This window comes from Myotis myotis, unplaced genomic scaffold (genome assembly GCF_014108235.1).
Source record: "Myotis myotis isolate mMyoMyo1 unplaced genomic scaffold, mMyoMyo1.p scaffold_m19_p_6, whole genome shotgun sequence".
Taxonomy (NCBI): domain Eukaryota; kingdom Metazoa; phylum Chordata; class Mammalia; order Chiroptera; family Vespertilionidae; genus Myotis; species Myotis myotis.
In genome coordinates, this window is record NW_023416368.1 from 95,335,995 (window position 1) to 95,347,046 (window position 11,052).

The following is an 11,052-nucleotide window of genomic DNA, read 5'->3' on the forward strand; positions in this document are numbered from 1 at the left end:
GTATTAGGGTGATGCTGGCTTCATAAAATGAGGTTGGAAGTGTTCCTTCCTCTTGAATTTTTTTGGAATAGTCTGAGGAGGATAGGTTTTAGTTCTTCCTTGAATGTTTGGTAAAACCCCCCTGTGAAGCCATCTGGTCCTGGGCTTTTGTTTGCTGGAAGCTTTTTGATGACTGCTTCAATTTCTTCCATAGTTATTGGCCTATTGAGATTTTTAGATTCTTCCTGATTGAGTTTTGGAAGGTTGTATTTTTCTAGGAATATGTCCATTTCCTCCAGGTTGTCTAGTTTGTTGGAGTAGAGCTGTCCATAGTATTTTTTAACAATCATTTGTATTTCTGTGGGGTCTGTTGTTATTTCGCCTCTATCGTTTCTGATTTTGTTCATTTGGGACCTCTCTCTTTGCTTCTTGGTGAGCCTGGCTAGATGTTCATCAATCTTGTTTATCCTTTCAAAGAACCAGCTCTTGGTTTCATTGATTTTCTGTATTGTTTTTTTTTGTTCTCTATGTCATTTATTTCTGCTCTAATCTTTATTATCTCCTTCCTTCTGCTCACTCTGGGGTTTTCTTGTTGCTCTCTTTCTAATTCTTTGAGTTGTAAAGTTAGATGATTTACTACCATTTTTTCTTGTTTTTTGAGATCGGCCTGTAGAGCTATAAACTTCCCTCTCAGGACTGCTTTCATTGTGTCCCATAGGTTTTGGATTGTTGTGTTTTCATTGTCATTAGTATTTATTTATTAAATATTTTTATTGATTTCAGAGAGGAAGGGAGAGGGAGAGAGAGAGAGAAACATCAATGATGAGAGAGAATCATTGATTGGCTGCCTCCTGCATGCCCCCTACTGGGGATCGAGCCCATAACCCAGGCATAGGCCCTTGTCTGGAATCAAACCAGAACTCTGCAGTTCAAAGGCTGACGCTCTATCCACTGAACCAAGCCGGCTAGGGCTAACAATACTATTTATAATAAATAGAAAAATATATAGAATAACTAGAAATTATCTAACCAAAGCCAAACAAAACCTTTAATGAGTCTATTATGACACTTTATTTAAAAAACAACCATAAAGAACTAAATAAATTGGGTGATAGAAAATGTTTATGGATAGGAAGACTCAATACTGTAAAGATCCCAGTGTTCCTCAAATTGATGTACAGATTCAATGTAATCTCAAACAATATCACAAAAGGATTTATATTGACTTCAACAAATGGATTCTAAAATTTATGTAGTAAGTCAAAGGGCTAAGAATAATCAAGTGCCTCTTTGTGGGATAAAACAAGGTGACCTATCAATATATCACAAAGCTATGATAATTAAGGAACGATAATGGTACAACTATAGATTAATAGGTGAGCTACATGGAATAAAGAGTCCTTAAAATGTTATATATATGTGGAAAATTCACATAAGGAAATCCACATATATTTCCATATTCGAGGTGCGGGTGGATGAGGATTTGACTCTGGGTCTCGTGGTGCGCCACAGACTCTGACAGGAGAGAGATTTTCATATACATTTTATTAATTTTCTTTCATCTCTGACACTTCTATTATAGAGAAAGAGCAAATAGCAATATTAAAATATTTCCTCTAATTAATTCCCTTTTAAAGTGCACAAATTTCATGCACTGGGCCACTAGTATTAAAATAAAACTTTACAAATGTTTGAATGTAATCTATGAAAACAGGTTCTTGCTCTAAGTATAGTGAAGGATTTGTTAAATATGATTAAAACCCTAATGATTCTTATTCCATTTCCAGTATGTGAGTTCTTTCCCCACACCTAGTAATTCTCTGACACCAGCTGGATGTCCTACAATTCGAGTCAATTCTGATGCTACCTACCTGGAGATAGGCTCAGACCCCATAGTTAAGCACTCACTCTTACAAGACTCTGCCACCTTCACTCAAATACCAATTATAAGTCCAGGTTGTTACCTGTGCTTTTGACCAACTACAGATTCCAATTGTTATCATAGGTAGCTAGATATTTTAAAAAATATATACTTTATTGCAGATTCAGGAAGATGGCGGCGGTATAGGCAGACGCGTCCCAGGTCGTGTCCCTGAGCAAATGGAGTGAGCAGCTGAAACTAGTAACATCCACCCCGAATTGGCGAAATTCCTCAGCTGGCGAGACGGTTTACATCCGGGAAGAGCAGAACTCCCCTGGAAAGGTAAAAAAACCAGGGATTTGGGCAGGAAAGTTTGCCAGACCTCTGAGCCCAGAGAGTCGGAGGGAGACCGCGTGGCAGACAGCCGCGTCCCTTGGGACAGGCACAGCCCCTAACAGGGGAAAGGAGAACCGCAGGATTCCTGGCGCTGCCGGGGGAATTGAGAGCTCGGTCTGTGATCACAGAGGACTGAGCCTAAAGGGGGCAGCCTGAAGAGCTGATCAGACCATGCAGTCCCGGTAAGAGAAGAAGCTTACAGAAACCAAGCCTTCCCCGTTTCCGCGGCCGGCGTTTGTTTGTTTGTTTTCACTGAATCCTGTTCATGGGACATTTCGGATACAGACACTCACCTGTGCTGAAGAGAGGGAGAGTGTGCGGAGGAGTGGAATCTGGGGAGAGACTGAGGAGAGAAGGGGGGCCGGGAGAGGTGGCAGCGAATTGAGGTGGCAGCCCACGTCTGACGCAGCCATTCTCTCCGGAGAGTGAGACTCCTCCCCCCAGCCCCCAGGCAAGGAGCACAGCCACACCCAGATTCCACCCTGTAGGAGATCAAGGATTAAAATAACCTGATCAGTCCCTGGGAGTTAACAGGGTCTGGCCTATAGAGGGATTTTCAATCCCAGCAACAACACAGCACTGGTAACTCTTACGCAGCCAGCTCTGGGCAGTGAACTTCCACTGGACAGAGAGGCCCTGTAGCCTCAGAGGCCAACCCCAGAACACTGCCACCCAGAGGCTGACCCACAAACTGACTCTTTGCTAAACACAAAATAAGGCAGTCTGGGAAACAAATGCGGCTTGCTTTAAAATAAGGACTGTGGTTTACAACACAGAGGAACAGTGTATCGCAGGGAAACTCAACACTCTCCTGAATACCGGGCAGGTCTAAGGCGAGCCACACTGAAGAATAGAAGAACCGAAGGACCTTCACTACTGCAATATTTTTTTTTTTTCTTTTTTCACCTTTTAACTAAGAAACCAATTTTTTTTTTTTTTTTTTCTTTTTTTTTTTTCTTTTCCTCTTCTTCTTTTTTTTTTTTTCTTCTTTTTTCCATCACCTGATTTTACCCTTTTAATTACTACCTTCTTATTTTTAACCAGTATTATTACTGCTACCATTTTACCATTTTTTTTAAAGTGCCATTTTATTTTCTCTTTATTTTATTTTGGGATTAGTGTTCTCCATTCTATTTTCATCGTTATATTATTGGTTGTTTCTAGTTTGCATTTATCTCCAGGGAGCTGTTGCTGGAATTTGTTGGGATTAATGGCTGTTCTATAGGAGCATTCTCCTCATATAAAAAGTCTCTTCCCCTCTTCCACTTCATTCTCTCTTTTCGCTCTTTTTTTTCTTTTCCTTTCTTTTCTCGCTTTTACTTTCCCCCCTCCTTTTTCCCACTTTCATTTTTGCACTCCTTTTTTTGGTCCCTAATTTTCTTTTCTTTTTTCTCTTTTCTCTTTTTCTCTTCCTTCTTCCTTATCCCCTAATTCTCTTAATTCAGGTGGTCACCTTTATTTGGGGTTATTAATATCGTGAATATATTTGTGTATAGTGCCTGGTACGTGGTGCCTTGTTGTGTTGTATTTTGTGCCTTTAAATCAACACAGCAGATCCAAGCAACAGCAACCTCCTGAGCACCACACCCTCTGCTGAGGAACAGCAGCTGTACGTGAAACCTCGCCCCACCAGCCAGAAGAGCCACCACAGCTGTGAACAGCACCCACCAGAGGAGTTGCTGCCAACTGAAGAGGAGCTGCTACCGCAACCGCCCGAAGAGCAACCGCAGACCAAGGAGTCACTGCCACCAAGGGAGCAGCCACTGAACGACTCAATGTCTAGATATGTCAGTGAGATCAAACATGGGTAGACAAAGAAACCCCCAAAGGAAAGAGAAGGAGGACTCTCCAGAAAAGCAGCTAAGTAATACAGAGGCATGCAACATGACAGAAAAAGAATTCAGAATAAGGGTCCTAGAGTGCATAAACCGGATGGAGGAAAAAATCGACAACCTCAGCAAGAAGCAAGAAGAAACAGATGAAAAAATCGATAACATATGGAAGAAGCTAGAAGAAACAGATGAAAAAATCGATAACATATGGAAGAAGCTAGAAGAAACAGATGAAAAAATCAACAACTTAAGTAAGACCCAAGAAGATATGAAGAGCGATATAGCTGCAATGAAAAACTCCATTGAAAGTATCAACAGTAGACTAGGAGAAGCGGAGGACCGAATTAGTGATTTAGAAGACAAGGAAGCAAAACACACCCAAAATGTACTGCAATTGGAGAAAAAAATGAAAAGACAGGAGGAGAGCCTAAGGGAGCTTTGGGACAACATGAAACGAAACAACATACGAATAATAGGGGTACCAGAACAACAGAAGGATGAACAAGGATTAGAAAACCTATTAGAAGAAATAATATCAGAAAACTTCCCTGAGGTGGGGAAGAAAAAAGTCACACAAGCCCAGAGAGTCCCAAACAAGGTGAACCCAAAAAGACCCACACCAAGACACATCATAATTACCATGGCAAATGTTCAGGACAAAGAGAGAATCTTACAGGCTGCAAGAGAGAGACGGAAAGTTACATACAAGGGATCTCCCATTAGATTGTCAAATGATTTCTCAACAGAAACACATCAGGCCAGAAAAGAATGGACGGAAATTTACAAAGTGATGCAAAGCAAAGGACTGAATCCAAGAATACTCTATCCAGCAAGGCTATCATTCAAACTTGAAGGGGAAATAAGAAGCTTCACAGACAAAAAAAGGCTAAGGGAGTTTATCACCACCAAGCCAGCAATGCAAGGAATGCTAAAGGGACTGGTATAAAAATAAGAAATAAAAAGCTCAGAAAGAAAACAGCCACACAAAAACAGAAATGCCTACAAACAAGTACCTTTCAATAATAACTTTAAACGTAAACGGACTAAATGCTCCAAACAAAAGACATCGAGTGGCTGAATGGATAAAAAAACATGACCCATACATCTGCTGTCTACAAGAAACCCACCTCATTAGAAGGGACTCACACAGACTGAAAGTGAAAGGATGGAAAAATATCTTTCAGGCAAATGGAAAGGAAAAGAAAGCTGGGGTAGCAATACTTATATCGGACAAAATAGACCTCAAAGTGAAGGCCATAACAAGAGATAAGGAAGGCCACTTCATAATACTAAAGGGATCAATACAACAAGAAGATATAATCCTGGTAAACATATATGCACCCAATGCAGGAGCACCCAAATTCATAAAAAAACTCCTGGAAGATATCAAAGGAGACATCGACAACAATACAATCATAGTAGGGGACTTTAATACACCACTGACAGCACTGGATAAGTCCTCTAGACAAATAATCAGCAAAGATACAGCAATCCTAAATGACTCACTAGATCAGATGGACTTAATAGACATCTTCAGAACACTTCACCCGAAAGCCAGGGAATATACATTCTACTCAAATGCTCATAGGACATATTCAAAAATAGACCATATATTGGGTCACAAGCAAAGTATCCCCAAATTCAAGAAAATTGAAATCATAAAAAGCGTCTTCGCAGACCACGATGGCATAATATTAGAAATAAACTACAATAAAAACAACCCAAAATACTCAAACACCTGGAAGCTGAATAGCATGCTATTAAATATTGATTGGGTTACCAATGAAATCAAAGAAGAAATTCGAAACATCCTGGAAACTAATGACAATGAAAACACAACAATCCAAAACCTATGGGACACAATGAAAGCAGTCCTGAGAGGGAAGTTTATAGCTCTACAGGCCTATCTCAAAAAACAAGAAAAAATGGTAGTAAATCATCTAACTCTACAACTCAAAGAATTAGAAAGAGAGCAACAAGAAAACCCCAGAGTGAGCAGAAGGAAGGAGATAATAAAGATTAGAGCAGAAATAAATGACATAGAGACCAAAAAAACAATACAGAAAATCAATGAAACCAAGAGCTGGTTCTTTGAAAGGATAAACAAGATTGACAAACCTCTAGCCAGACTCACCAAGAAGCAAAGAGAGAGGACCCAAATAAACAAAATCAGAAACGATAGAGGCGAAATAACAACAGACCCCACAGAAATACAAATGATTGTTAAAAAATACTATGGACAGCTCTACTCCAACAAACTAGACAACCTGGAGGAAATGGACAAATTCCTAGAAAAATACAACATTCCAAAACTCAATCAGGAAGAATCTAAAAATCTCAACAGGCCAATAACTATGGAAGAAATTGAAGCAGTCATCAAAAAGCTTCCAGCAAACAAAAGCCCAGGACCAGACGGCTTCACAGGGGAGTTTTACCAAACATTCAAGGAAGAACTAAAACCTATCCTCCTCAGACTACTACAAAAAATTCAAGAGGAAGGAACACTTCCAAGCTCATTCTATGAAGCCAGCATCACCCTAATACCAAAATCAGGTAAAGACAACACAATGAAAGAGAATTACAGGCCAATATCCCTCATGAACATAGATGCCAAAATCCTCAACAAAATCTTAGCAAATCGGATCCAGCAGTACATCAGAAAGATCATACACCATGACCAAGTAGGATTTATCCCAGGGATGCAAGGATGGTACAATATCCGCAAATCAATAAACGTGATACATCACATAAACAAATTGAAAGAAAAAAACCACATGGTCATATCAATTGATGCAGAAAAAGCATTTGACAAAATTCAACACCCATTTTTGATAAAAGCTCTCAGCAAGGTGGGAGTAGAAGGATCATACCTCAACATAATAAAAGCCATATATGACAGGCCCACAGCCAACATCATACTCAATGGACAAAAACTAACACCATTTCCCCTAAGAACAGGAACAAGACAGGGATGCCCCCTCTCACCACTCCTGTTCAACATAGTACTGGAAGTGTTAGCCATTGCAATTCGGCAAGAAGAAGAAATAAAAGGCATCCAAATTGGAAAAGAGGAAGTAAAACTGTCCTTATTTGCAGACGACATGATATTATACATACAAAACCCTAGAGACTCCATCCAAAAGCTACTGGACTTAATACATGAATTTGGCAATGTAGCAGGATACAAAATTAACCCCAAGAAATCCGAGGCATTTCTATACACCAATAGTGAACTTTCAGAAAGAGAGATTATAAAAACAATCCCGTTTACCATCGCACCAAAAAAATTAAGCTACCTAGGAATAAACTTAACTAAAGAGGTAAAAGACCTCTACTCAGAAAACTACAGGACGTTGAAAAAAGATATAGAGGAAGACATAAACAGATGGAAGAACATACCGTGTTCATGGATTGGTAGAATCAACATCATTAAAATGTCCATACTACCCAAAGCAATCTATAAATTCAACGCACTTCCCATTAAAATACCAACGGCATACTTCAGAGATCTAGAACGAACTCTCCAAAAATTCATCTGGAATAAAAAAAGACCTCGAATAGCTGCAGCAATCCTGAAAAAGACCAAAGTAGGTGGGATCTCAATACCAGATATCAAGATGTATTACAAAGCCACTGTTCTCAAAACTGCCTGGTACTGGCACAAGAATAGGCATATAGATCAATGGAATAGAATAGAGAGCCCAGAAATCGGCCCGAACCAATATGCTCAATTAATATTTGACAAAGGAGGCAAGAACATACAATGGAGCCAAGATAGTCTCTTCAATAAATGGTGCTGGGAAAATTGGACAGATATATGCAAGAAAATGAAACTAGACCACCAACTTACACCATACACAAAAATAAACTCAAAATGGATAAAGGACTTAAATGTACGACAGGAAACTATAAAAATTCTAGAAGAATCCAAAGGCAACAAAATCTCAGACATATGCCGAAGCAATTTCTTCACTGATACAGCTCCTAGGGCACTTGAAACGAAAGAGAAAATGAACAAATGGGACTACATCAAAATAAAAAGCTTCTGCACAGCAAAAGAAACCATCAACAAAACAACGAGAAAACCCACTGTGTGGGAAAACATATTTGCCAATGTCATATCCGATAAGGGCCTAATCTCCAAAATTTATAGGGAACTCATACAACTTAACAAAAGGAAGATAAACAATCCAATCAAAAAATGGGCAAAGGACCTAAATAGACACCTTTCAAAAGAGGACATTCAGAAAGCCAAGAGACATATGAAAACATGCTCAAAGTCACTAATCATCCGAGAGATGCAAATCAAAACAACAATGAGGTACCATCTCACACCTGTCAGACTGGCTATCATCAACAAATCAACAAACGACAAGTGCTGGAGAGGATGTGGAGAAAAAGGAACACTTGTGCACTGCTGGTGGGAATGCAGACTGGTGCAGCCACTATGGAAGACAGTATGGAGTTTCCTTAAAAAACTGAAAATGGAACTCCCATTTGACCCTGTGATCCCACTTCTAGGAATATATCCCAAGAAACCAGAAACACCAATCAGAAAGGATATATGCACCCCTATGTTCATAGCAGCACAATTCACCATAGCTAAGATCTGGAAACAGCCTAAGTGCCCATCAGTAGATGAATGGATTAGAAAACTGTGGTACATCTACACGATGGAATACTATGCTGCTCTAAAAAGGAAGGAACTCTTACCATTTGCAACGTCATGGATGGAACTGGAGAGCATTATGCTAAGTGAAATAAGCCAGTCAATGAAGGAAAAATACCACATGATCTCACTCATTCATGGATAATAGAGACCATTATAAACTTTTGAACAATAATAGATACAGAGGCAGAGCTGCCTCGAACAGATTGTCAAACTGCAGCAGGAAGGCCGGGGAGGGTTGCGGGGCAGGAGGTAGGGGGGTAAGAGATCAACTAAAGGACTTGTATGCATGCATAGAAGCATAACCAGTGGACATAAGACATTGGGGGATAGGGGAGGCTAGGGGACTGTCTAGGGCGGGGGGATAAAATGGACACATATGTAATACCCTTTGTAATACTTTAAGCAATAAAAAAAAAAAAAAAAAAATATATACTTTATTGATTTTTTTACAGAGAGGAAGGGGGAGGGATAGAGAGTTAGAAACATCGATGAGAGAGAAACATCGATCAGCTGCCTCCTGCATGCCCCCTATCAAGGATGTGCCCACAACCAAGATACATGCCCTTGACTGGAATCGAACCTGGGACCCTTGAGTCCACAGGCTGACGCTCTATCCACTGAGCAAAACCGGTCAGGGCAAGGTAGGTAGCTAGATATTAACAAAGAAAGAGAGCAAAGGGAATCAGACATTATTAAGCATAATAAACTAAGAAGCATAAGCCTGCTTGCTTTGCTAGGAAGTCACAACTTCACTCAGTCCCTAGGGAACCACTGGCCCCTTTCCCACAAATCACTGGGAGAAGGGATTTTTTTTTTGTAGAACTTTCCCACCCCCAGTTATTATGCTCAACACTTTGTATTCTATTTAATCTGAAGACCCAGATATTCTTCAGCTTGAATATGTTTTCTGCTGTATCTCTATCCAGATCTCAATATAATCCATTTGTAATTCTTTTCTCCTCTTCATCTTCTCTTTTCTTCTTCAGAATCTTTATATTAGATGGATTTTGGATATTAGGGCACAATGCTACACGCCTTCCGATATTTTTTCTCAATTTCTGGTGTTTTGATTATTTTTTTATAGGTATTTTCAATTTACTTCTTAGAAAATTATATATGTATTTGTTATTGTTATTTTAAGGAATATTAAGAGAAAAAGGGAGGTGATCATGTATTTAGTCTGCTACCTCATTTTTACTTCCTAAATCCCAACGCTATGTTTTTTTTGTCAATAATGGTTTGTAATTTTTTATATCTTTATTTTGTTTTGTTATTTTATCGTGATAAAATTCATGTGACATAGAATTTACCATTTTAACCATTTTAAGTGTACAGTTCAGTTGCATTAAGAACATACACATTGTGCAACCACCATCCATCTCCAGAACTTTTTCATTATTTCTTTTTTAAAAAAAATATATTTTTATTTATTTCAGAGAGGAAGGAAGAGGGAGAGAGAGAGAAACATGAATGGTGAGAGAGAATCATTGATTAGCTGCCTCCTGCATGCCCCCCACTGGGGATGCAGCCCACAACTTGGGCATGTGCCCTTGACTGGAATCAAACCCAGGACCCTTCAGACTGTAGGTTGATGCTCTATCCACTGGGCCAAACCGGTTTGGGCCTTTTTCATTATTTCAAACTGCAACTTTGTACCCATTAAACAAAAAATCATCATTTTCCTCTTCCTTGAGTTCCTGGTAACCATTATTCTATTTTTTGTCTATAAATCTGACTATTTTAGATACCTCAAATAAGTGGAATTATATAATATTTGTCTTTTTTGAGTCTGCTTTTTTTACTTAGCATGTCTTCAAGATTCATCCATATTTGTAGCATGTTTGAGAACTTCCTTCTTTATATGGCTAAATAATAGTACAGACCATATTTTGTTTATCCATTCATCTCTTCATTGACACGGGTTATTTCCACCTTTGGGCTATTGTGAATAATGCCACTATGTTTAAGCACCTGCATTCAATTCTTCTGGGAATATACCCATAAGTGGAATTGCTGAGTCACATAGTAATTCTATTTTTAATTTTTTGAGAAGCCACCATACTATTTTCCACAGTGGCTGCATCATTTTACACTAGATTTTAGCCAAAAGGCTGAGAAGTGATTGGTTGCATCATTTTATATTCCCACCAGCAAGGCACAAGGATTTCAATTTCTGCAGGTCTTCACCAACACTTGTTTTCTGTATTGCATTGATTTGTTTTCACAGCAACCACACTAATAGGTGTGAACTGATATCCTATTGTGATTTTGATTTGCATTTCTCTAATGGTTAGTAATGTGTAGCTTTTATC